General features: G+C 38.7%; 1 protein-coding gene and 1 long non-coding RNA gene across 7 annotated transcripts in view; one reads left to right on the top strand and one right to left on the bottom strand.

Moving 5' to 3' along the window:
- PDE4D (phosphodiesterase 4D) overlaps positions 1–24468 on the top strand; it is a 1410663-nt gene that overhangs the window by 1252933 nt on the left and 133262 nt on the right. The gene's annotated exons all lie outside the window — the stretch shown is intronic.
- The window catches only part of LOC122220297, a 104492-nt gene continuing 84187 nt past the window's right edge, over positions 4164–24468 (bottom strand). Inside the window, exon 5 of the long non-coding RNA XR_006202787.1 lies at positions 4164–4356. This is a non-coding gene — a long non-coding RNA (uncharacterized LOC122220297). The remainder of the gene's footprint in view (positions 4357–24468) is intronic.

Here is a 24468-nt window from a genome sequence, read left to right as displayed (position 1 = left end):
TCACATTTGGATGCCTGGGGCCTCTCATGTAGCCCTGGCTGTGCTAATTTCTGCGCTTGCATTTTAAACCCTTAGAGTCAGGATTTCACCAGAAGACTTCCAATTAATTGCTTAGATGGCACAATAAAGATATCCAGGTTCAAAGAGAAAATATGCACTAATGAGTCTGCTGTTCTTTGCAAGGCCCAGTAACAGGGAGCCTCTTTTTGGACAACTTTGCCAAGCCTTTGTGAGTTGTAGTTACACTGGGTCACAAATCTATTGACAAGACAAATTCAAGGGAGGCAAGGAGAGACGAAGTTTATCCTGACTTTTAACAAACCTGCACAACCACACAGAACCAGCCCTGGGAACCCGACATAAGAATCTTAAGGACTGTTGTTTCAGACTCTGAAATTCTGCTAAATCTCCATCCCAGTATCACTCAAGGTCTTTACAGCCCCTCTTTGTCCCTCTGCTGTACTTGTGCCTGGAATTCCTACTCCAAGGTTCCCCTGTGGTATTTTTAATAGTGTTGTTTGAAGCTGCAGCCAGTTTCCCCGTGGTTTGGGAGTTAAATGGATACAGTGATGTGGTGTGCTGTAATCGTTTTTGGAGGAATGTTAGGACAAATTAAAATCCAAATAAGATAGCACCTGAAAGAACCTGGTACCTTAGTGAAAGAACTTAACACTATGGAAAGGTGTTGACCCCTAATTCTTGTTTCTATTGACACCTCAGTGATTAAGAGGAAATATGTACTATTGACCAAACTGACTTTGGCATTAGTTTTGGAATCAGATGGGGAATATGCACTCAGATTCGTTGTTGTTTGCCCATCAATTTCTTCCATGTTTGGTTTTCTGTCTAGTTAAGCCTGAGGATGTGTGTTAGTTTAAGAGAAAATGGTAGTCTTTAAGTAAGGGGTACTCTTGAAGAAAGGAAGGAGAGAAATAATTAACGCCTTTGCTCAAAGCACCAAATTCTATGAGCTAATGATTGCCAGGTTTAGGCAATGATGAGTACCATTACTACCAAAATAGGTCTAGCCTCTCTTTCTTACACATAATCCACATGTCCAGGCTCACATTAAGCAAAAGCATTACAGGATTCCACAGCCTAATATTAGTTAGCTTTTCCTTGGAACAATAAACATCATTGGTGTATTTGAATCACATGTACCTGAAAATAATGAAAATATTTTTTTTCATTATTTAGAACAAAACCTATTTAGAACAAAACCAATTCTTAAAAAATTATATATAGGGGCCCCTGGGTGGCTCAGTCAGTTAAGCGGCTGACTTCGGCTCAGGTCATGATCTTGCGGTCCGTGAGTTCGAGCCCCGCGTCAGGCTCTGTGCTGACAGCTCAGAGCCTGGAGCCTGTTTCAGATTCTGTGTCTCCCTCTCTCTGACCCTCCCCCGTTCATGCTCTGTCTCTCTCTGTCTCAAAAATAAATAAATGTTAAAATCACACACACACACACACACACACATATATGATATATATAATCTGTATTTGGTTTTAGTAAGTGTTTTTTTAAGTTTATTTATTTATTCATTTTGAGAGAGACAGAGATAGCATGGAGCCCGAATGGGGGCTCGAAATCACAAAGCCGTGAGATCATGACCTGAGCTGAAACCAAGAGTTGGACCAACTGAGTTACCCAACTGAGCTACCCAGGCACCCTTTAGTAAATAGTTTTATTTCCAGTGAATCCTTATTTATAGGTCCAATGAATAACAATATCCATGGAGTTCCTTCTAAAACGTCTTCATTAGTGATGGATGTATTTCAGGGAGAATAGGTTGTATGTAAAATACAATTAATACCCAAAGTAATAACACATAACTTACCCTGAGTGCTTATTATGCCATGTGCTGGGCTAAGCTTCCTACTTGCATTATTATTTCCCCCTCCCCATACTATGTGAGGTGCAGGTCTGTCATTGTCATCTGAGAACACAGAAACTTAGAGAAGAGGAATTACGTGAGGGTTTAGACAATATTTGAAGAGTTACAATAAGAAGAAAAAAGAAAAGCCTTCTTCAGTTCAACTGAAAGGTCTTACTGTTTCTTTCCCACTTTTAAAATATAATATTCCTCCTCTACTCTCAACTGAAATAAGGTCACATAGCCTATACATTATAGAGATAGGAATCTAAAATCACCACTGCCAAAATCCCAACCAAGACAGTCAGCAGTTTAGGAAAATGAGTTTTTGTTTTTGTTTTTCTAATTGAGGATACTTCCAATAATGACATGACTAACTTACAAAATAAAGATCACTGGCTTCAGTAGCAAGTCATACCTGAACTAAGAAAAACAGGAAATAACTCAGATATAAATGATGACAGTGGCTGTTGAGTTAGGAAGACATTTGAAAATCCCCTCATACCAATAAATCATACACTGGGCCTAATACAATTTAGTATGGGTGACATTGTAACAGTTCTCCTACTAAAAGATTGTGGAGACAATAGAAGGAGAAGGTGAAGAAAACACTATTCAAATGATAGAATTTTATGGGGGGAAGTAGTTACCGTATCTCACTTGATGGACACCATTGGAGAGAAACAGAAATTTTGGCAAGAGAATCTACATGAGGACATATAGTTCCTAAATTAAAACTCTTTTGAGTTACTGTAGGAAGATTTTAAAATCCGATTTAGGATTTTGGAGACAAAAACAAGACCTTACAAAGTTCTAAATGCCATTTATTTAGAGAAGTGTTAAAGGAGTAGAGATTTAAAGAGTTTCACAACTTTTGGTTTCCAGGGGTTGAATTCAAGATGAGACTCTAGATGACTCACACTGCCCAACTCATTGAAAAATGTAGGCAGCTTTGACAAGCACTGAATTTTATCAATTTTATTCAAAGCAATCCTTCTTAAAAATGATTTTATGGTGTAGACAATATTTGGGTTTAAGAAAAAATCTCCTCCAGTTCAACTGAAAGCTCTTAAGAGGTCTTTCTTTCTCTACTTTTTAAATGTACCTATCTCTCCTCTCAACTGCAGCATAAGAATTTCTTTTTTGTTGAATTGTAAGGAATATTTGAAACACAAGTGCAAAATAGTCAATTTTTCAAATTTGTGTGGAATTGACATGTCCTTACCTGTTGAAGTTATGGTCAGAGGTGGGAAAGAGTTGTTCAAGGGGAGTAGAATTCTAATTTAAATATACTCTTTTCAACATTTCTATATATTTTATCAAGGTATGTTTTTTACTGAAGAAATAAAGTCATACACGATTATCTTCTGCAGTTTTTCTGTAAAGCCTTATCCAATTACATTATCTAAGTCTCAGTCTTGCTGCTTTGCTCGCGACAGAGTCTGAATAAGAAGAAACTCTCCAAATCCAATTTGGGAATAAAAGAATCAAAACTCTTTCAACAATTTTCACTGGACCGCATTATTTGATTTGGAAGAAAGTGAGTCAGACCGTTTCCATTTCTTGATGAAATAAATAACTATCTCATTTACTCACTTCAAGGAAATGACCGTCTTCAGTGGCTTTGAAAATATTACATTTCTATCCTACACTACTTTTAGGGATTACACCTCAAACCTAGGAAATTTTTTCATAATTGAAAACATTTTAATAAATAATATATCCTCATGCTTCAAAATACAAAATTCAAAGGGTTCTAAAATTTGAAATGGTGTTTCTTTTGTGCTATGTAAACACATTTTATGTGTATAAAAGTAAGATATGTATTTTCTAGCAACCTTTTAAAAATATAATATAGGAAATGCTTAATATTATTAGGTTAATATTTTGAAAGATATCAATAGGGAAAAAATCTTCCTGTGTTTTTTTTCAGTATTTTTTAAAAATAAGATTGGGATGCCTGGATGGCTCAGTCGGTTAAGTGTCCGACTTTGGCTCAGGTCACGATTTCACAGTTTGTGAATTCGAGCCCCACATCAAGCTCTGTGTTGACAGCTCAGAGCCTGGAGACTGCTTTGGATTCTGTGTGTCCCTCTCTCCCTGCCCCTACCCTGCTCATGCTCTGTCCCTGTCTCTGTCAAAAATAAATATTTTTTTTAATTTAAAAATAAGAACAAGATTATATTTTTTCCAAAACCTATTAAACTTGTCTTCAGAGACATATCATAAAAGTTTCTTATCCATTTGTAAATATATTTATATCCATTACAAACAATGCATATTTTACCTGAACATGGGACTATGTGAATGAAATCAGCAGTTTTCAATTAGGATTTGACGATATTAGATATAGGATATCTTGTATGGCAACGAAGCAAGCTTTTACCCCTCTGTGACAGAGTGTTTTGTTGTTGTTGTTGTTGTCATCATTGTTGTTGTTGTTGTTCAGTAGTGGTCTTAAATCTCTAGGAAGGACCTGCACATTCTTTGTAGGAAAATAGAAAATTGTATTTAAAGTTCATTCACTGCGAATCTGCTTTTTCAAAAACACCCACAGGGAAGATAGATGTACATTTTTTTGTAACCCAAGCTGGTCAGCAAATCTCACAGGATTATTTTTTTCATCCATTTCTGTCCTTCAGAAGTGAAAAGCAGGTGCCCTCTGCCTCCTGCCTGTACACACAATTCCAGAGAAGTGCTAAGAATGAGAAGAAGCTTGAGAAAATAGGAAGAACATGAGTTTTAGAGTCTATCATACTTTCCTAATTAATTACCTGGTGAATTCAGAAAAATCACTGGACCTCCATGAGTCTCATTTCTATCATCTGTCACACAGAATGGTGATAATACCATAGTTATTACAAAGATTAAATGAGACTCTATGGAGAGCATGCAACACACAAAAAGCATTCAACAAATACACCCTTGCACTTGAAAATGGTCATTCCATTAAATTTACCTTTTCTTTTCTTTAAAATTAAAGAAAAACCTCCTCTACGTTTTCTACTATAATATCTTTAATGGGTATATATTTTCTACTGTAATATCTTTAATGGGTGTATATTCTCTAAAAAAACACATTATTTTAACATTTTTTTTAAAAGAGTAATAGCATGTGTAAAATAACAACATAGTTGCTTCTGGGTAATCATTTTTAAATTGTTGAAGAGAAAGGATCTCTAAAAGAGAGATCCAAAGACATGTGTTAAACATGTAAACCATTTAAGTCATAACCCTAGGTTACTCAACTAGGATGATATTTTGTTTGGATGTGACTTGTGTGTCACTTTTTAGGAAATTTATATTAAATCTTCATTTTTCAGGTGGCTCAGCTGGTTTGGCTTCCAACTTTTTATAATTTTTTTTAATGTTTGTTTATTTTTGAGAGAGAGAAACAGCTGCGAGTGGGGAAGGGGCAGAGGGAAAGGGACACACAGAATCGGAAGCAGGCTCTAGGCTCTAGGCTCTGAGTTGTCAGTACAGAGCCTAATGCAGTGCTCCAACTCACCAATGGTGAGATCATGACCTGAGCTGACCCACGTGTGCACACTCTCTCTCTGCACACTCCATAACCTCTCCCACGTGTACACACTCTCTGGCTCTCTCAAAATGAATAAATAAACTTTTTTTAATCTGCATTTTTCTTACTTGCCCACTTTATTTGCAAGCTATTGCAGGATAGACTTCATTAAACCCAAATTTTATCAAACTCCCTGGCACCTAAATGTAAAGTGCTCAACAAATGCTTGCCTAAGACATACAAAGCCCTGTTGTATACAGTCAATTAACTATAATTTTAACAGCTGAAATATCGTGAAGATCAATATTCAAAACACTGCTTATCTTTTTTTTTCTCATTAACAGTCTAATGAATAGCATTCATTGAGTGTTTTTTCTTTGCTTTTTGAGGACACTCCTACACCCTTTTTTCACTCTGTCCCCTTTTGTCTTCTCTGAATATACCATTTACAGCCTTCTAGTTCATCTGGAAAAGTAACATGGTGTGAAATAATAGGCTGTTAGTGCTGGAAAGGATCTCACTGATCATCAGCACAGGGTCCATTTTAGAGAGAAGACTTGTCTTAGTACTCAGTGGTCACAGCTGGTCAGTGGCCAGAACTCACATCTCGTGACTCACAGCGCGCTTGGTTTTCTTAACGAGACAAAGAACAAAGGAAATACTTTTTTCTCTTTACCAATAATAGAAAATTAGACTAATAAAGTCATAAAAGATGTTTCCCTTTTATAAACCATAGAGAAATTCCTGATGGTTCCTTTATTTGGATCTGTGATTTTTAAAACATGTGGTAATATCCATAATTGGATTAAAGTGAAAACATGTGATCATGAAGGAGTTGAAGTACCTTTGCCCTGCTCTGCATTGCTAGCCAGCTTCAGGAAAAAGGTACACATGGTGACAAGTAGTAAACCAACATCAACCCTGAGGAATTTTTTTTTAATGTTTATTTATTTGAGAGAGAGAGGGAGTGGGAGAGAGAGGGAGGGACGGGCAGGGAGGGGGACAGGATCTAAAGCCAGCACTGCACTGACAGCAGAGAGCCTGATGCTGGGCTCAAACTCACAAACCGTGAGATCATGATCTGAGCCAAAACCAAAAGGTGGACGCTAAACTGACTGAGCCACCCGGGTGCCCCAAACCTGTGGAATTTTTGAGACTATCTTGAGCTTTCCTAAGTGTAAAGCCTGTCAATTATTTATTGGTCCTAAAATCTAAATTGACTGAGGGATCAAATAGTTTTGACAAAATATCATTTGAATAAGATAATTGTAAACAACACTGGAAGTACATGAATTAATTATTGCTTAAGTACTCATTTGCTTAATTAGGTGGAGTATTGGAATGTCTTTTGCTTTATCAATTCACAATGATATGCCTAGTGTAAGATATTATAATGTTCGGTAATGCTATTATAATATATGCAATTATAATATTTATTCAGCATTCACTATGTTCCAGGCACATCCAAGATTTTTTTTTATTTTTTTTTTAACATTTATTTATTTTTGAGACAGAGAGAGAGAGAGAGAGAGCATGAACAGGGGAGGGTCAGAGGAAGAGGGAGACATAGAATCTGAAACAGGCTCCAGGCTCTGAGCTGTCAGCACAGAGCCCGACGCGGGGCTCGAACCCACAGACCGCGAGATCATGACCTGAGCCGAAGCCGGATGCTCAACCGACTGAGCCACCCAGGCGCCTCGGCACATCCAAGATTTTTATGTGCATAATATCATATAATCTTTACAATTACACTTGGAGATGGTGTTATCTCCATTTTTCATAGGAAGATGTGTGATTTACTTTGATTAACTCACTCAAGGACATGCACAGTAAATGGGAGAGCTAGATTCCAGACTGGGTTCTGGCTGAGTCAATAACATCTTAATTTATGCTAAATCAATTTCTGTGCTCATGTTATAAACCTTCTTGACCCTTTAGTTGATTTATTGATGGTGACATTTGATTTTAGTGTTCTTCAAAATGTAATGGTAACTGTAAAATCCAGTCAAATTAGGGTTTGTATATGAATAAAAGTGAACATTTGAGGCTTCTAAAAAGGAAAGAAGGAAGGGATGAAAGGATAAAGGAAAATAAAGGAAAGGGTGGTAGGTAAAAAAGGAAAGGGAAAGGAACTTAGTGCCTCCCTAGAACCTCTGCTACTATGTAATTTTATGAATATAAATTTAAGAACACACTTCCAAATCCTACTTTATATTCCCACTTAACCCCAAATAATATTTTACTTAGACATCACTGTTTATCACCATGATGAACTCCCATTTTAGTGGGAAAAAAGTTTCTTTAGGATTCACCAAGAAAACACCTTCAGGGAAGAGTTCTGAAGACATTATAGGTAGGCAAGGATGTGAGGCCTCTCAAGAATAAAATAGGAAACAAAAAAGGAGAGAAAGAAGTTGGAAAAATTTCTTTTTTTTTTTTTAATTTTTATTTATTTTTGAGACAGAGAGAGACAGAGCATGAATGAGGGAGGGTCAGAGAGAGAGGGAGACAAAGAATCTGAAGCAGGCTCCAGGCTCTGAGCTATCAGCACAGAGCCGGACGCGGGGCTCGAACTCACAGACTGTAAGATCATGACCTGAGCCGAAATCGGTCGCTTAACTGACTGAGCCACCCAGGCACCCCAAAGAAGTTGGAAAAATTTCTAAGAGGACCAGTGGAAAGCTAGATTGAACTCATTTTCCTTTGTTAAATATCAGGGACTCTACTACCTTATCAATTTCATCATTATTATTTTGTTGGCTCTTATCTCTTTCCTGCAGTTATAATCAAACTCGTATTCATTCATTCATTCATTCATTCATTCATTCGTTTTCATGTGTTTCAAGGCTTATGCAGAGACACAAGTGTGGGTCCCAACTGGGAGAATGTATCCCCAACTCTAAAGTGCGTATGTCAAAAAAAGTCAAGGTTGGCCTTAAGAGATGCAAGCTAATTGCATTCCATGGATCAGTGAAAGAAAACAAGGAGGTGATTAAGGAACTGAGGTCAGAAGGAAACCCCTGGAGGTGTAACTAAAAGAACCTCCAGACCTGATAGCCTTTATGCAGTAAGATACCAATTTAGATTCTGGAGAAAATTCCAAGATGACATAGCTTTGACCTTCTAGAAAATGCAGAGTGCCCACTGATGTCTAGAGCATTTTCTCATCCACATGTCCAGCAGATTAGTGTGGTTCAGCATGTACTCATTTAAAAAATTTCACTTAGTAGAAGAGGTCTTTCTTTAAGTAAACCTTATTCAGAAAGAAGCCTGGTGCTTAACTCTGCATAACACACACAGCAGACCTGCTTTAGATGAAGTCAGGTGTGGTGTAAGGAGCCCCACCCACCTGGTTGCCTCCTTATCTTATTTACTTTCCAGGACAGGACTGTCAGGAACTTCCTCAGAACCAAGAAAGCACCAAAAATCAAGATCCTGAAATTGTCATTGTCTTGACTTTGCTAATAACAGACTACAAGTATGTACATGACTTTGAAAAAGTTACTTTATCTTTCTGGGCCTTATCAGTGAAATATGGGTGTAGCCTAAACTACTTTTTAAAGATGGTTTTAGTTGTGAACTGTTTTCCACAGCTATCACAACATACTGAGGCAAGCATATGCGCTACAGAAAAGGACCTGAAATATTATTCAACTGTGGTATCATATATTCATTGGGATATCTTTATTTTTTAAGTGCAAAGAGATTATTACCTAATTGTAAATCTTCAAGTAACAGCAATTGTAGGAAATGTGTTCTTTAAATGATTTACTAATCATGGTGATTATTAATGATCATTAAAAATTACCAAATGGGTTGCCATTTATCTACATGTTACATTGCATTTTCCTTCCTCCTATGGATCCTCAAACCTTTAGAATTTCCCCTCTGCCATATAAGTATAATATCCATTTAAAGTATGTATACACCATTTATAGTTTATTGTGAAGGATTCTTTCCAGTTTTACGAATGGAACATGTATGCATAGATATAAATTTTACCTTCAAAGGAACAAGGTTTGCCTTCAAAGGAACACTCTAGTGATTTGAATCTAACCAAACCGTTGCAACTTTAAAAGAATGACTATCTCCTTGACCCTAAGATGTAAATCTAGTAAAGGTTTTAACCTTTTATGACAAAATCATGTTAAGGAATATTATTACTCTCGAAGTTAGTTTCTACAACTGTGTGTTTATGCTAAAAATGTTTGCTTACCATCTCAAAATCTTGACCGTCTGGGGCAAACATTTGTACCTACTGTAGAATATAGATGTCTTGTTACTGTATCTGAGAAAGATCAGATGGAAATTTTTCACTGAAAATGTTTTTTCTGATTCAACCAAAAACAGTCTCTAGTCTTGTTTACTAGAGCTTAATGATAAAGTAGCCCTTAGTCTAAGAATTTCAACACTCCCTGATTTTTGTTTTACTGCTTTCATTTGTGCCAAATGAATGTATTTTAAGGACCTACTTTTTCAAACCACAGAGGATTAAAATGGTTATCAGATTTTCAATCCAAGAATTAAATTAACTCCACCAGCCCTGAGTCTGTATCCCAGTCCACCCCCCACCTCCCCATTCCTAAGTTCTTTAACTAGGTCCAATTTGCAGGACATAACTTGACTGAAATTTATAGCTACAGTGAGACATGCAGCTAAAGAAAACTCTTAGGCCAGGCATCATCTCAGACTTCTAAAGCAACAGGATCACTTAACCAAAGTGTAACCCTCTGCAATAATTACACAAGTGCAAGTTACAACTGCTTCACCGGCTCCCAGCATCTCTATCGCCCTTAAGAATGGGTGTCTTCTAGTCATTCATGGAACCGCATCTGCAGAGATTTTCGTTATGTTTCTCAGTCCTAGAGATTCATTATTACTTTGCCCTTATGCCCCTTGTCCAGCCCTGCTCCCCTCTAAGATGGGTCAGAGTTCCTGGAATCCATCATCTTCAGATTCGTAATTGGTATTTGACACTTGCATATTTCTAAGCATAATGCAAGTATGACAAAGTCAAAGCCTAAGGAAACCTGGACTTGTCTGTGTGTGGCACTAGATTCTGATCTTCGTTGCCAAAAAACGAGAAAAATATTTCTCTGTCCTCCTGTCTGTCATCACTGCCTCCACTTGCTCTTCCTGCACATGGATTCAGAGTATTTTTTTTCTAAAATGCAGTTATAATTATATCTTTCTCTACTGACTCCCATTAGAAAGTACTTAGAGCCTTCCTGGTGAAGTTTAAATTCTTTACCCTTCACCTAGAAACACTGGCTCATGGTAAATTGACCAGGGGCTTTGGTATCAGATACACTTGGCCTCAAATTGTGGGTCAGCTCAGGTGTAACCTTTCTCATCTTCTGTTTCCTCATCGGCATAATGGAGTAATGAACAACGTCAGGAGGTTGTTGAAACCATCGTGTGAGATACCAGATGTAAAAGCCTGGGGCAAAATAAGCGCTCAATAAGTCAAGCCTGCCTTGACTTCCACCCTCCCCTCATTGCCTGGTTCCTTCCTCCCGCATGCGTGCCATTCGATTCTGTGCTCCCCCCAGATTCTAACCCGTGGTTGGCAGTTTCCCGATTAAGCCATGCTGTCTCATACCTTTGTAGCTTTTGCATACATTTTTCTGTGGCCCTTCAAGGTCTTCTCCACCCTCATCTCTTACAGAAACGGGAGGGTATCTGCTTTGCCCCTGAAGACAGTTCCTCAATTCCTCCTGAGTGTAATCTTCTTTACCTCTTCTATATTGCTGTAAAATCTTTCTCTCATGTCTTCCATCTTACATTGTCATGTTAGTTGGTCTTATATTTTCTAATGTACCATTACCTCCTGAGCATGGAGTCTGTGTCTTACTCATCTGTGAAACCCTAGGCCCCCACTTATTCCCTGGAAAATATTAAATGATCAAATGAATGGTCCAGAGTACAGAATAAACATGGTTTTGCAAAAGTGGCATAGCTACCGATATGTCAATGCTAAAAAGGAGCACACTCACCCTTAGATGGGCAAAAATGTTGAGGGCAACAGACTTAGTGACTTCTAAGTAATCATGAGGATTCCTTTCTATAGGAAGTCTTAGAAAATGCAACCACGCTCAAATGGCATTAGCTTTCTTTCAGTAAATGGTTACTGTGGGGACATATGTGAGAGGAATACCAACATCATTATGAGAAACACATGCACTGAATAGCTATGCTTCTGATGCCTTTCTCAAATCTGAAACATCACCTGCTTTCTGGACAAGATTGTAGTATAACATGTGTGGCCACATTTGGCTTCCTTCTTGCCATGGACACTGAAAACAATGAGGTTCTCCAGGGATTTCTCCTTTAACCTTGTTAGGGTGATCGTGTACACACAGCCCAACACCTGCCACCAGGGATAATTCCAGTGTTCTACAGTAGTCAGCTATTCCTTCCACAGCATCCTACATCATATGGAAAGTGTCAGAAGCATATAAATTGCTGATTACATCCAGTAGTTCCTAAGAGTTGGTGTTTTGTTCTGAAAGTTTTTCCCTAAAATGCCCCCATCTTTATCTAACTTACTTTTATAGACACCATTTCAGTTTTTCTAATGAATATTGCTTTATCCCTTCCCGTCATACCATCAGGTTTTTCCTTACCTTTGAAAACCTCTTTGGATTTATTATTCCTAGCTCCACAAGTAACATTTTTCCCTCATACCCAAATTCCATACCTCCCAATGCTTTTACAATAGCTTCTCTTCTCCTGTAAACTCTATACAACCTCCAGAAAACCCCAGTTTTAGAAATCTTAATCCAGAAAGTCACATCTCTAGAGCAAGTGTCGAAATCTTTGCACCAAGGGGTGGTGATGGAACTTCCAGATGGGGAAAACTGCAGAGACCTTTTGGCATCTAGGAAGAGGTATAGGGAAGAAAAATGCAAGCAAGAAAGCGAGTTCCTCATGTCAGTTTCTCCTGTGCATAGGGTTAATGCACAAGTCTCTGTAGTAACTCCAAGACAGGCCAGGGTGACCAGCTGTTCCAGTCCATTCCCAGCTGTTTGCTTGGGACTGAAGAGTTTCCTAGCACAACGGGCACTCTGTGCTCAAACTAGGAAAGTCCTAGGCAAATTGGGGTAAGTTGATGCCCCTGCCTACTCCTTGATGCTATGTCTCTCTCCATCTCTCTCTCTCTCTCTCTCTCTCTCTCTCTCACTGTCTCTCTCTCTCTCTCCCCCCCCCACCATGAGTCCTAATTCATTTGAAAACATGTATTGATCTTCATTTCTTCTTGATTTTAGCTGTATGCAACTATCTGAAGATCTTAGAACAGCACATACTCAGAGAGAACCCTGCATAGAGTAAATGCTATCACATGAGAGAGCAGATTAGCAAATAACTGTCACTTGTGTCAACTCCAATTGTTTGTTCACGGCTGTGTTCAGTAAAGTGTTCACAGTTTCATGCACATCCTTCCAGATAGTATTATAAATACCACTCTGCACCATACTCTTTTAAATTGAACCACACGTCTTGAAGCTCTTTTGTATGTGTGTATATAAATACAATGAGTTATACCTCATTCTTGTTACCTGGTGCATAGTATCCCCTTATGTGTAATAATCCATTTAAGTTAATAATACATTTAACTCAGTTGATAGACTTTAAAGGTCATTTCCAGTTTTCTTTTACTACTACAAATAACATTTTGAGTTTCCTTATACCTGAACATTTCTGTATCCTTTTGTAAGTGTATTTGTTAGACAAATTCTTAGCAGTGAAATTGCAACATTTTTGTAGGTATTGCCAAGTTGTCTTCCAAAGACTACATCAAATAACAGTCCCACCATCAGCATAAAAATGTGTTTATTCCCAGGGCACCCAGGTGGCTCTGTCCATTAAGCATCCAACTCTTGGTTTCAGCTCAGGTTATGGTCTCATGGTTCATGGGTTCCAGTCCCACATTGGGCTCCACCTTGGCAGTGTGGAGCCTGTTTGGGATTCTCTCTCTCTCTCTCTCTCTCTCTCTCTCTCTCTCTCTCCCCTTCTCTCTGACCCTCCCCCTGCTTGTGCACTCTCTTCCTCTCTCAAAATAATAAACTTTAAAAACAAATGTGTGTGTATTCCCATATCCACTGACCCTGGGATTCACAAACATTTTGCCACTTAGTTTAATTATAAATAAAATAGATCACCTTTTCATATGTTTATTGGCCACAGTTTCCTCCTGTAAAAGATTCCTTAAATCAGTTATCCTTGGGGAATCAGTTTGTTTGATGTGTTAATGCTCTGGGTGTAATAAGAAAATGATCCCTTTTATGGCAATTTTTTTCATTTTTTTAACTCTAACTTTGTTTAGGGTGTTTTAACAATTAGGCTTTTAAATTATTTCTGTAGTCAGATTCACCCTTTTCTTATGGTTTATAGATGCTCTCTTTTATCCTTACTTTCCTGGCATTTGGTACGGTATCTATCACATAGTAGATCTTCAGTATTTTTTTAAATGAATGGTTAATGAATGTGTGAATAAATTAATAATATTGTTTGCTTATTTTCCTCCTTATAATACATGGAGATTTGGAAAAAGAATGCCAAACCCTATATTTCAACAGAACCTTATGGTGTGTCATCTTAGGGCAGGGATTTGCTCAACGTGTTAACCGTGTCACCTAGCACGGTGCCTGGCTCACAGAAGATACTAAATGTGTGGAATGAATGAATGGACTATGAGAATAATGAAATAAGCACAGCTTGCATGGACTCTATCCTTCTCTACTAGTGACAAGCATTCCTAGAAAATGAGCTCAGACGGGAGGCAGTTGTGTGTACAGGCCACGCATTCAATTTATCTCAATATCTCTAGAGCATCACACTTATTTCTAAGTAAATTAAGCAAGAGAAATAAAAAGGGTTACCACCAACCTGGACCAGAGACCACATTTCATTGAATTTATAATGTCTATCACATTGCTACTGTGCTGAAAGGTTAAAACTTTCCTAGAGAAAACAACTCTGACTCCTGCTTGCCAAAGTACTCATAAAACGGCCTGATTGCTAAGAACAGAAAACAAACCAAACCAAAGTAAAATGAACCAAATAGCAGCAGAAAGAAATGTGCCTTAGTACAGTTGGATGGCTACCAGGTCTGCCCTCCACAGACCACCATCCCTCAGAGTAAGAGCATGCCCTTCAGGATAAGTGTATCTGTGTCAGGGGACATTCGATGAGATGCGGTCCCTTCCATGTGTCAGTTTCCCGGGTCATTTGGGGTCTTAGGAAAATCCTCTTGTTAGTGCCCTGAATTGCACATGCATTATGGAATTCATTGCAACCCAATAGCTGAACCCATGGTTTCATAGCTATTAAAATATGCCACAAACCAAACCACCTGTGAGGTGCCAACTCAGCAAATGTGCCTATGCAAAAAGCAGTCATAAAAAAAATACAGAAAATGAGGATGAAAGAAGCCTGAATAACAACCTAGAGTTCCTATATTCGACGTCATGAGGCATGAGAGGAAAAGTGTTCCATGTAGGTTGAAGAGAGGCGACAGCCAGGGCTGCTGGAATTGAAGATCATTATCACTGTGTGAGAGGGTCACATAATGTGCAATAAATCAGAGTGACTACCGTGGGTCCCCTGTTGGAAAAACTGCAATTATGGATAATTATGTGCGAGCACTAGGAGAAATGCCAGACATTAGAATCTATGTTTAATGTGAAAATTGCATTTCTTTCTTTCTTTCTTTTTCTTTTTTTTTTTAGCAGAACCTCAATATATAGCTTTCTCTATAAAATGTGGGCATATTTCTGAAGAAAAGAAAAATGCCAACGTTGCATTTTAGCATCCTGTTACATTTTAGTTAAATAAAAAGGAACATGACTTTTCAAGAAGAAAAATCTCTTTTCACTTTCAGTCTGTCTTCTTTCCTGAAAGACAGGATTAAGTGGTTACAAATATGTTATCTTCGGTTGTAATTGAAATTTGACTCTATGGAAGGAAAGGAATGATGAGTTGTCTTCAAAGGCCCCTTGTGCTCCTGATTTGATCAGTTATGCTTTGTTAATAAGGCAGTAATGTGGCCTTAAGAGCTTCCACTATTGAGAGAATCCCAGGAATTATATATAGATAAGTAGATTGGTGTCAAATACTGTGAATTTTCTTATTCTTGTACTCCCATTGCCTCATTTTTTCCCTAAATGTCATAGTCTTAGCCCAAACTTCCTGAGATGTAGCCCAAGACCTGCTCCCATTTTACAGGGGATGGGGAATCAGGCAATCCCAAGAAAGCAGGAGAGAGGGCAGGGGTGAAGGTGAAAAGAATAGCAGTAGAGGAGAAGAAAAGTAAAGCCAAGGCCTTGCACTACTAAGCTTGCCACACCTTTACCAGAAACACAGCTAGCCGCTAAGTTACAAAAGATATCACCTGTCTGTGAGATTGTATAGAACCTCTATGTTTTGGAACATTCCACCCAGGGGAGAAAGGGTGAACAATTTTTCTGCCCAAAAGTCTTTTGTCTCAAATTGGTCAGCTTGCTCTACAGAACTTGACTCTTTTGACTCTCCCAGAAATCCCTGAGGAAGCCTCCCCATCTGACATGTAGCTGTATGGTTCCTGTCACATCAGAGGCTTTTGCCCAGGCCAGGCCCACCAGGGTGGTAAGGCAGAAAAGGTGAGGCAGTAGCAGTGATCACCAAGACTTTGTTGGGGTTGTTATGGCCAGGAAGCTAGGAAAGTAGCCTCTGCCCCAGGGGTAGATTGGGTAAAGTGGGCCTGGGAAGGCCCAAGTACACAGGGGCCCAGTGTACTTACCTACAGTTTACTGACAAAATTAGAATGGATGAGACCCAAGACTTCTTAAATTAAGCTTCTCTGGTGTCCTGATATAGTGTACTGTAGTTTAGTGCTGTATCACCTGTCATTTGAGTGCCTCATTTGTACAAGGTATTGTGTTAAGTGCCTCAAGTAAATGCTCTTGTGTAATCCTCAGAACTTTCTGGACTCCATTTTATAGATGAGAAAGCGGAGACCTAAAGAGCTAAGTAACTTGCTTGTGTTCAAAGAGCTAGGAAGTGGCAGAGCTAGAATCTGAACTCCGGGCTTTCTACTTCTAAAGGCTTTAGCCTATGTTATAGAGTCAGCATCCACTTTACTCTTCCTACTAGAAAAGTATGAGTTCTAGCTCTGAGTAGCGGTGAGGAAGGGAGCTGTCTTCTGCTTCATTCTTACAACAAAATCTCTACCTCACATGGCCGGATTTTCATAGGGGTGTGTGTGTGTGTGTGTGTGTGTGTGAGAGAGAGAGAGAGAGAGAGAGAGAGAGAGAGACAGAAAGACAGAGAGACAGACAAGTGTGGATTCTTGTGGTGAATTTTCCAATTATCCAAATAATAAGAGAATGGAAAAACGTTGGGTGAAATGATGCCAATGTCTTTGACATACACTGATCCTAGTACTAATTTTCACCAAAGGAATAAAGATATTCCTGCTGCAATAGGAAGATCTCTCTTCCCTGGAACAATCTTGGCTTGCTACCCTTGTCAAATTAGGCTGAACAAGTTGAACAACATGATCATTTCTACAGCTCAGGGGGTTTGACTGACAAGGACATTTCTAATATATTATCTTCAAATCAGGTTAATAATATTCCAAAGCAGAGCTAAAAATGAATGCCACTTCCCTCAATCAAGTGAAAATGTTAATCATGTCAATATGCCGTAAATGCCACAAAGTCCCAAGCCTGTATATGTAACAGAAATACCAATAGGAACTTTCCTTAAAGGGAGGAGGAAGGTGGTGTTACTTTCATCTGCTCCTTGATAGTATGCTTCTCTATATTAACCATTTCAAAAAAACTATACCGGAAAATGTACTATAATGGAATATAAAATTTAAAATGTTATTATTCCATCAAATAACATCCTCTGAATAGTTTTGCTATTGAGTGTTGTCAATTTCAACTTACATGTGTATTGAATCACGTAAATCATTTGGACCAGTGCTCCCCAAATGGCACACATAGATAATTATATTTCTAGTGACTGCTAGAGTAAATGTGACTTGTGTTTATTCTCCCACTCATTTGCTCCAAGGGCTGAGGAAAATCACTGTCTGGCTCAACTGTGATCCCTACCCCTTATCAAATCTTTAGAGAAAACTTGCTTTACTTTTACCTTTAAAATGTATACCTTTAGTTGTTCCAGTCACCTGCAGGTGAATGTATCAGACCCATTATTATAATGTATATAATTAGAATTTTAAAATCTTAACCTATTTCTCTTAAAGCAAAATAAACCATGTCAAAGATTTGGGAGCCTAAAGTGTCTTTAAGTGGGGACAAGAACTATACGGTATCGATTGTTGAAAATAATAAAGTTCGGAGAAAGTATAGTCATGGGGAGTATGAGGATGGAGAAGTAAATGTAGGAAGGATTGGAAGTTGGAGCCACACATGATTAGAAACTAAGACATGCATCACAAAAATCCTCAAGTCTGTTCCGATGGGAAAAATTCTGCTCAGTCGATGATTCCCAGACTTTGGAATTTCAAAATTAAAAAAAAAAAAAATTGAGAGGCCCAACATAGGATTACCAACTCATCAACTCTTATTAACTTTTGCCAAATAAAGTTATTTTCAACAGAACGACTGCCATTTACTAGAGTCATGATTTCATATTGGGATATTTATGTCTTGCATTCCACATACATTTAATATCACAAAATAGGAAAAAAAGGGCAGTCATCCCCAAAAGGGAGCCATTGAAACCTTTCATTAATTTGTGTGTGTGTATGTATAACTGTGTTACATTGGCCTTATCATTATTACTGTTGTAATTTCACTTTATTTTGGAGTACCATATGCCATTGGCGTTTGGGAATAACCGTGATAAAGTCACATATGAGGATGTAGAATTATTTCATATCCTCTCAGTAATAACTTCTATCAAGAATCATATCAACTATTGAACATAACATGGCAAACCGACTTTATATAACAATGTTTTTTAACCAACTACTTGTGTAGCAGGCACTATAATAGAAGCCAGGGATATATAGATGAACTATGTGGTCACAATTCCTACTTTACAGTCTAGTAGGGCAAAGAAAAATTAAAAATATATGATTGAAATGCCTTAAATACCATGAAAGCAAAATGCAAGTTGTTGTGGGAGCGTATGATCAAATCAGCATGAAGCTAATTCTGAAGGAACGCCTCTGTGCCTTTTGTATACCTAAGACACCTTTTGCATATTTTAAAAAAAAATTTTGAATTTTTATTTATTTTTGATAGAGAGAGAGCGACAGTGCATGAGTGGGGGAGGGACAGAGAGAGAGGGAGACACGGGATCTGAAGCAGGTTCCAGGCTCTGAGCTGTCAGCACAGAGCCTGACGCCAGGCTTGAGCCATGACCTGAGCTAAAGTCGGGATGCTTGACCAAAAGAGCCACCTAGGTGCCCCACCTTTTGCATATTTTTAAAAGGCACCATCTCTAGTCAGGTAAGTTACAGAAGGGCAGTCCTTTAGGCTAGGTGAGTTAGAAAGTGGTGATCTTTCCTCAGGTTTACACTGGCCTGACCACTGGGCCCCTGGCTAAGTGAATGGAGCATTGTTGAAGAAGGGCTTTAGGGAAGGGGAAGCACACTATCAAATTTGCATTTTAACTTTCCGTTACTACTTTGGAGAAGTTAGATGTGACTAAACCCTTTCTTTCTATTTGCTTGAGTTGAAGCAGAAAGGGACATCAAATGTTAAAAGTTGACCAACCTGTTAATGGGGTGTAAAACTTTTTTCAGTGGGTGAGACATGAAGATTCACTAGAAAGGAGAGCTTTTTTTCTGCACTGCCCCAGGTAGAATTGATTGGTTTCAGGGACAAATCACAGAGATGAACACCCTTTCCTAAATCTACATACTTCTTTTTCTTGGTTCCTATAATGAAATTTGGGTGAGCCACCTTAAACAGACATGGCTGTGATTTGTTTCTGAGTCAAATGCTAGTTTTATTTTATATTAAATTATTGATTTTGCAAAGGGGACAGCATTTATATTTTGATACATTTTGTTATTAATGAAATGATCTCAATTTTGTAGTGAAATGTGAAAATGTGTATTATGGGATGCTATGGTTTATCTCCCTAATGGAGAGCTAGGCTTTCCAAAACCCTTGTGACCTTAATGTGGGTCTCCCTTTAAGTTTAAGGAATTAATTTGCCTTCTTATCTCAGTGTACACAAAGCGACTTATCGCCTAGTGGACTATTGGCAGTTTGTCTCAGGGAGAGCAGAACCAGAAACTGAATCAGCCCAGAATGGTTTACCTTTAAAGTAGCTCTCACAGACCAGTTTCAAAATAATCCTTGAAGATTTTTTAAGAGGACAATTAGGCTTTGTAGCTACTTGACATCTAATTGCAATCAAACACCTAATGCAAAATGCATTCCACTAACATTTTATAGAAATTTATCATGCAGGTCTATGCTGATGCATTTGGTTCAGATAACTCATTTTTCACTAGAAAAAAATGTTTGAAGAAATATTGCTCTTCCAATTGTGGTGGCACTCCTCAGGCCTAACTCGGCTTACAAGCAGAAAAATACTACCTGTCCTTTGTTTGTTCTACTTTATTAGTCCTTACTAATTTTATGATTCTCCCCACCTGTTATTTTTTTATCATCAACGTCAGCATTATCCTTTCTTGAGTTTCTCCTATGTGCCAGGTAGTCTAACAGGAGCTTAGTAAACATCTTCTCTAACCCTTTCTTTTTTTTTTTAATTTTTTTAAATGTTTATTTACTTTCGAGAGAAAGAGAGGCAGAGCACAAGCAGTGGTCAGAGAGAGAGGGAGACACAAAATCCAAAACAGACTCCAGGCTCTGAACTGTCAGCACAGAGCCCGACATGGAGCCCAAACTCAGGAACCATGAGATCACGACCTGAGTGTAAGTGGGACGCTAAACTGACTGAGCCACCCAGGGGCCTTTCTAACTCTTTCAATAATCCTATAAGTTAGGGAGCATTATTCCTATTTTACAGATGAGGAAACAGGGTCTCAGAAAGTTTAAGAAATACCCTATAATTATATAGTAGCAAGCCAGGTTTCCAACCCTAAACCCAGCATCTCTCAACTTGGTCTCATCTCTTCTCCATTCCGGACCAGAGGGTGATGATGCATCTGCCCAAAAGAGAGTGTCTAAAAGTGACTTATCAAAGCAGTTATAGTCTTGTAAGGAGACTGATATGAGGGGGAGGGAAGAAGGTAACTATAAATATCAAATGTACAAGGTAGCAAACATTAAGCCGATGGCTTGAATTAGAAAGTGAATAAATTATATGAGTATTCCCATGCTACAATCAGGCTGCTGCAAGGTAAGTAGTAAATGAGGCAGGATGATGGCCAGATGCAGGGGGCTCAGGTATGTGGAATGTCCAGGTAAATCTCCAATGTCTCTACTCAGGCTCCATCATTACTTTTTTAAAAAGCCACCTGAATTCCATGCCATTCCATGGAATTCCATTCCATAGTATTGCAATGTATATTATTTTGTCCCATTCCATTTAATAATGTTTTCACTAGTTGTAGAACTTCCTGAAAAGAAGAAGAAATTTGTAATGACTCTCTTAATCTAAAAACTCCTAAAAATTCATTTCAATCAAGAAATTCAGAATTACTATTTATATTTGTATGACAAATAAAAACTTCTAGGCAAAAGTTTGGGCTGTAAATAATCAGCAGCAGAAGTGAAAAGAACATACATAAAGAGCGAGATGGCTTGAGTTTTTCAGTCATGCCACTTCTTTTGTGCATGACCTTGAGTACATCATGAAACTACCTCTGGGCCTGTTTCCTCATGTGAAGGTGGAAGGGTTAAACTAGGTGTAAGCCTATGTTCCTTAATGTTATGATTCCAACTAGTTCTAGATGGAATTAATGATTATACATGTCATACATTGTTAAATGGCTTCTCTCTAGATGAGTTGCTTCTAAAAAGTTTATTAAGGGTGGCTCAGCAATCTTTAAGAGGAACCATCGTCATGTGGTTGGCAGATACCAAGGTCATTTTGATTTGTCTATAGGAAAGATTGGGCCAAAGAAACCTACCTAGATATGTACCATTTTCTCCTCATGTTAAATGTCCTTGACTTTAGATTTGAACTATAGACGTATCTGAAATGGTTTAGGCTAGATTTGGACCATAATAAACTCTACTGCAAAAGGAAGTTTTGTCATCATCATAACAGTTGCTCTCCAACTGCTGGGTGGAAAGCTAATGGTGGATTTTAGCATCAAGTGGCTATCTTATAATTCTAGCCTTTGAGATCAGACCTCTTAAAAACTCATGAGTATTTAGAGGAAAATGTTAAATTCTCAATGATATTTTTTTTTGTATTCAGCTATTATTGTCATTACTCTTATTATTTAGCTATAATTATCTCCCTGCTTCTCCCAACCTCTATTTATTACAAAAAAAAAAAAAAAGAGGTGTTTGCTGCAATCTGGAAGTGAAAATGGGCTTGATGTTTGGACCTGAGCTCCAGTTCTGACCCAGAAAGTAAGCCAGCAAGCCAGGAGTACTTAAATGAGTGGATCTGGTCCACTGTATAGAGGGGAACCACCTCAAATGCTTTAGCAAAACCGAAAGAATAATCAGGTCAAGCAGTTTTGCCTTGGTGGCGGGAAACACACACACACACACACACACACACACACACACACACACACACGTCTCTGAAAGCTCCAGACACAGAGGTAGCCCTGTGCTCCACTTAGTCTTCTCTTCTCCTTCAGGGAGTCTGAGCAGAAGAGAACACTAAGGAATAAAGCCTTAACTGCCAAGCTGTCATACAGAAGAAGGGTGTCTGGCTGAGAGCAGGGCTTGCTTGCTAGGATCGGAGCGTAAGTCCTTTTCATTTGAGAAATCCAGTCCACGTTTTACTGAGAGCCCAGACAGCCTGAATAAGAGGAGCCTCTGAGGGCTAGTTTCTGATGTCGCACTAGGCATGATAAGAATGCCATTGACGTCAGCAGAGTCATCATCAGGGAGAATGGCACCCCAGCTCTTGAAACCACACCAAGCAATTGCAGTGCTGTTGAAAATTAAAAGCCGGTGCTCAGAGGGAGGAGGAAGAGGGGAGGAGGGGAAAGAAGCAAAGCCGAGCGGCAGTGGCTCCAGCTGAACTCTTCTTTCTTTTATGCATTTCCTGTATTTTACAAAGACAGGCACACAGTGCTCCTGTGCACACACACTCACTTGCTCACATCCAACCTCAGTGACATCTTAGCCTGAATTGGCCAGTGGAAAGAATGGGAGAGAGAAAGAATTTAATTTTCTTAACGTTTCTGAACTCAGATAAAACAAAACTGTGCCACCCAGATGCTGGACAGAGGCCCTGAGCCACAGGAGAAAATAAACCCCTGTGAATGCAATCTTTGAGCTAAAACTGATATGCTTGAAATGCGTGTTGATGAATAGATTACAAAGGAGGAATTAAACACTTCAAAAGAGCTACTACAAAGCAACAAACCCTCTCCCCCCTCCCACCCCAAAACAGTACTGTGGACTCTTGAGTGTTTGTGTGTCTGCTTGAGAAGATGACAAAGTTGTGGGTTTGGGAAGGGAACGCTGCAGGCGTGTTGTGATTTCAGCTTTCAGAGGCAGCTCCAAGAACATCACCTCCAGCTGTGATTCAAAGGTTACCTAGACCGGAAAATGTCTTGGAGGTTAGGAAGTCTTTGAAAACAATTCTTTAATGTAAATTGCCCCCACTTTCAAATTCCACAATTAATCCTTTCATTGCCTTGCCCACTCCCAATTGTTCGTCAGCTTGACCCTGGCTCCAGCCCCTCCTCCAACAGTAATATTGAAACTACATAGAATAGACTTGATGATATCACCACCTACATGACCTGCTTGATTTTACAACATTGATTGGCAGCTTCCCAAGTCTATAAAATCTTTTGCTGATCTGATTTTAATATCCATATCCTTCAGCTATACCAGAAAGACTGGTTTCTGAGCCATGGAAATGTTAGGAGGGAAACAAAAGAACATATGCACGTAGAGCAGAATCTGGCAGAAAACATGGATTTAATAAGCTGCATTATTCGAAAAATTCCTACTTTAAATGGACGGTACTGGAGGAGGAGCTGTGTGAGAGAGAAGCTCTGTAATGTAACGGTTCTTCGATTTCCAAGACCTGTTTCATTTTGAAAATGAAGAAGCATAAAGCAGCAATCCTTTCAAATACACAATGAATCTTTAGGGTAGAACCCACCCCTCCCTCAACTTTGTCCTTAAAAATAAAGATTACATTAAAATGGACTTCTTCCATCTAATGGGACAGAGTGAATAAAAGAAGAAGGTCTTTAGCAAAGCATGTTTACTATGTACGCTTAACCTGTCTTGCTCAGTCTAATATTGTAAAGAGGGCTAATTATCCACGCAGGGATCCACTCGTCCTCTGGAAAGACACAAATGAATCTGTAACTTGGTTCATATTGGCCATTTTTGTTTTGTTTTGTTTTGATTTTAGTTTTGTATGAGGCTTACAAATGGAATCTTTCTCCTTCCCTTCCTCCCTCTCTTCCTTCCTTTCTACCTTATCTTCTTCTTTTTTTAAAATAATACGTGTCTTTATTGCCAAAAAAAGAAAAAAAAGGATTCTGCAGCTGCAGAACCAAGATCTTATAGGAAGGGTTCTCCATCAGCTCTCAGAGGATCAGAGCCCTCCTTCCACCTGCTCAGTCCTGAGTGTGAGATGGTACACTGGGTGGAGGAGGTGAGTCTTCTCATAAGGCTTTTGTCCTCAAAAAGGTTAAAAAGCAATTGACTTTGATGTTAATCCTATTAACACAATACAGACCTGCTATTACCATTCTCTGTACCTTTACTGCTGTGTTGCCTTGGTTACAAGTATTCGGACCTGTTACTCCATATTGCTCCTGTTGTCTGTCCCTGTGTCTGTCATCTCTCCATCTGTCCCACCTCTCTCCTTTGGTTCTGCATTATTCTCAGTCGAGGTCATTTCCTCCCCTGAAAAATAATGAAAACCCTCTCCCTTCTTCCTACCCACGGTTTCCTCTTGTCTCTCACTATTCCTTTCTCACACCAG

The sequence above is a fragment of the Panthera leo genome, chromosome A1, assembly GCF_018350215.1.
Source record: "Panthera leo isolate Ple1 chromosome A1, P.leo_Ple1_pat1.1, whole genome shotgun sequence".
Taxonomy (NCBI): Eukaryota; Metazoa; Chordata; class Mammalia; order Carnivora; family Felidae; genus Panthera; species Panthera leo.
Note: the sequence above shows the minus strand (reverse complement) of the source record. Positions and strands in the feature narration are given on the sequence as shown.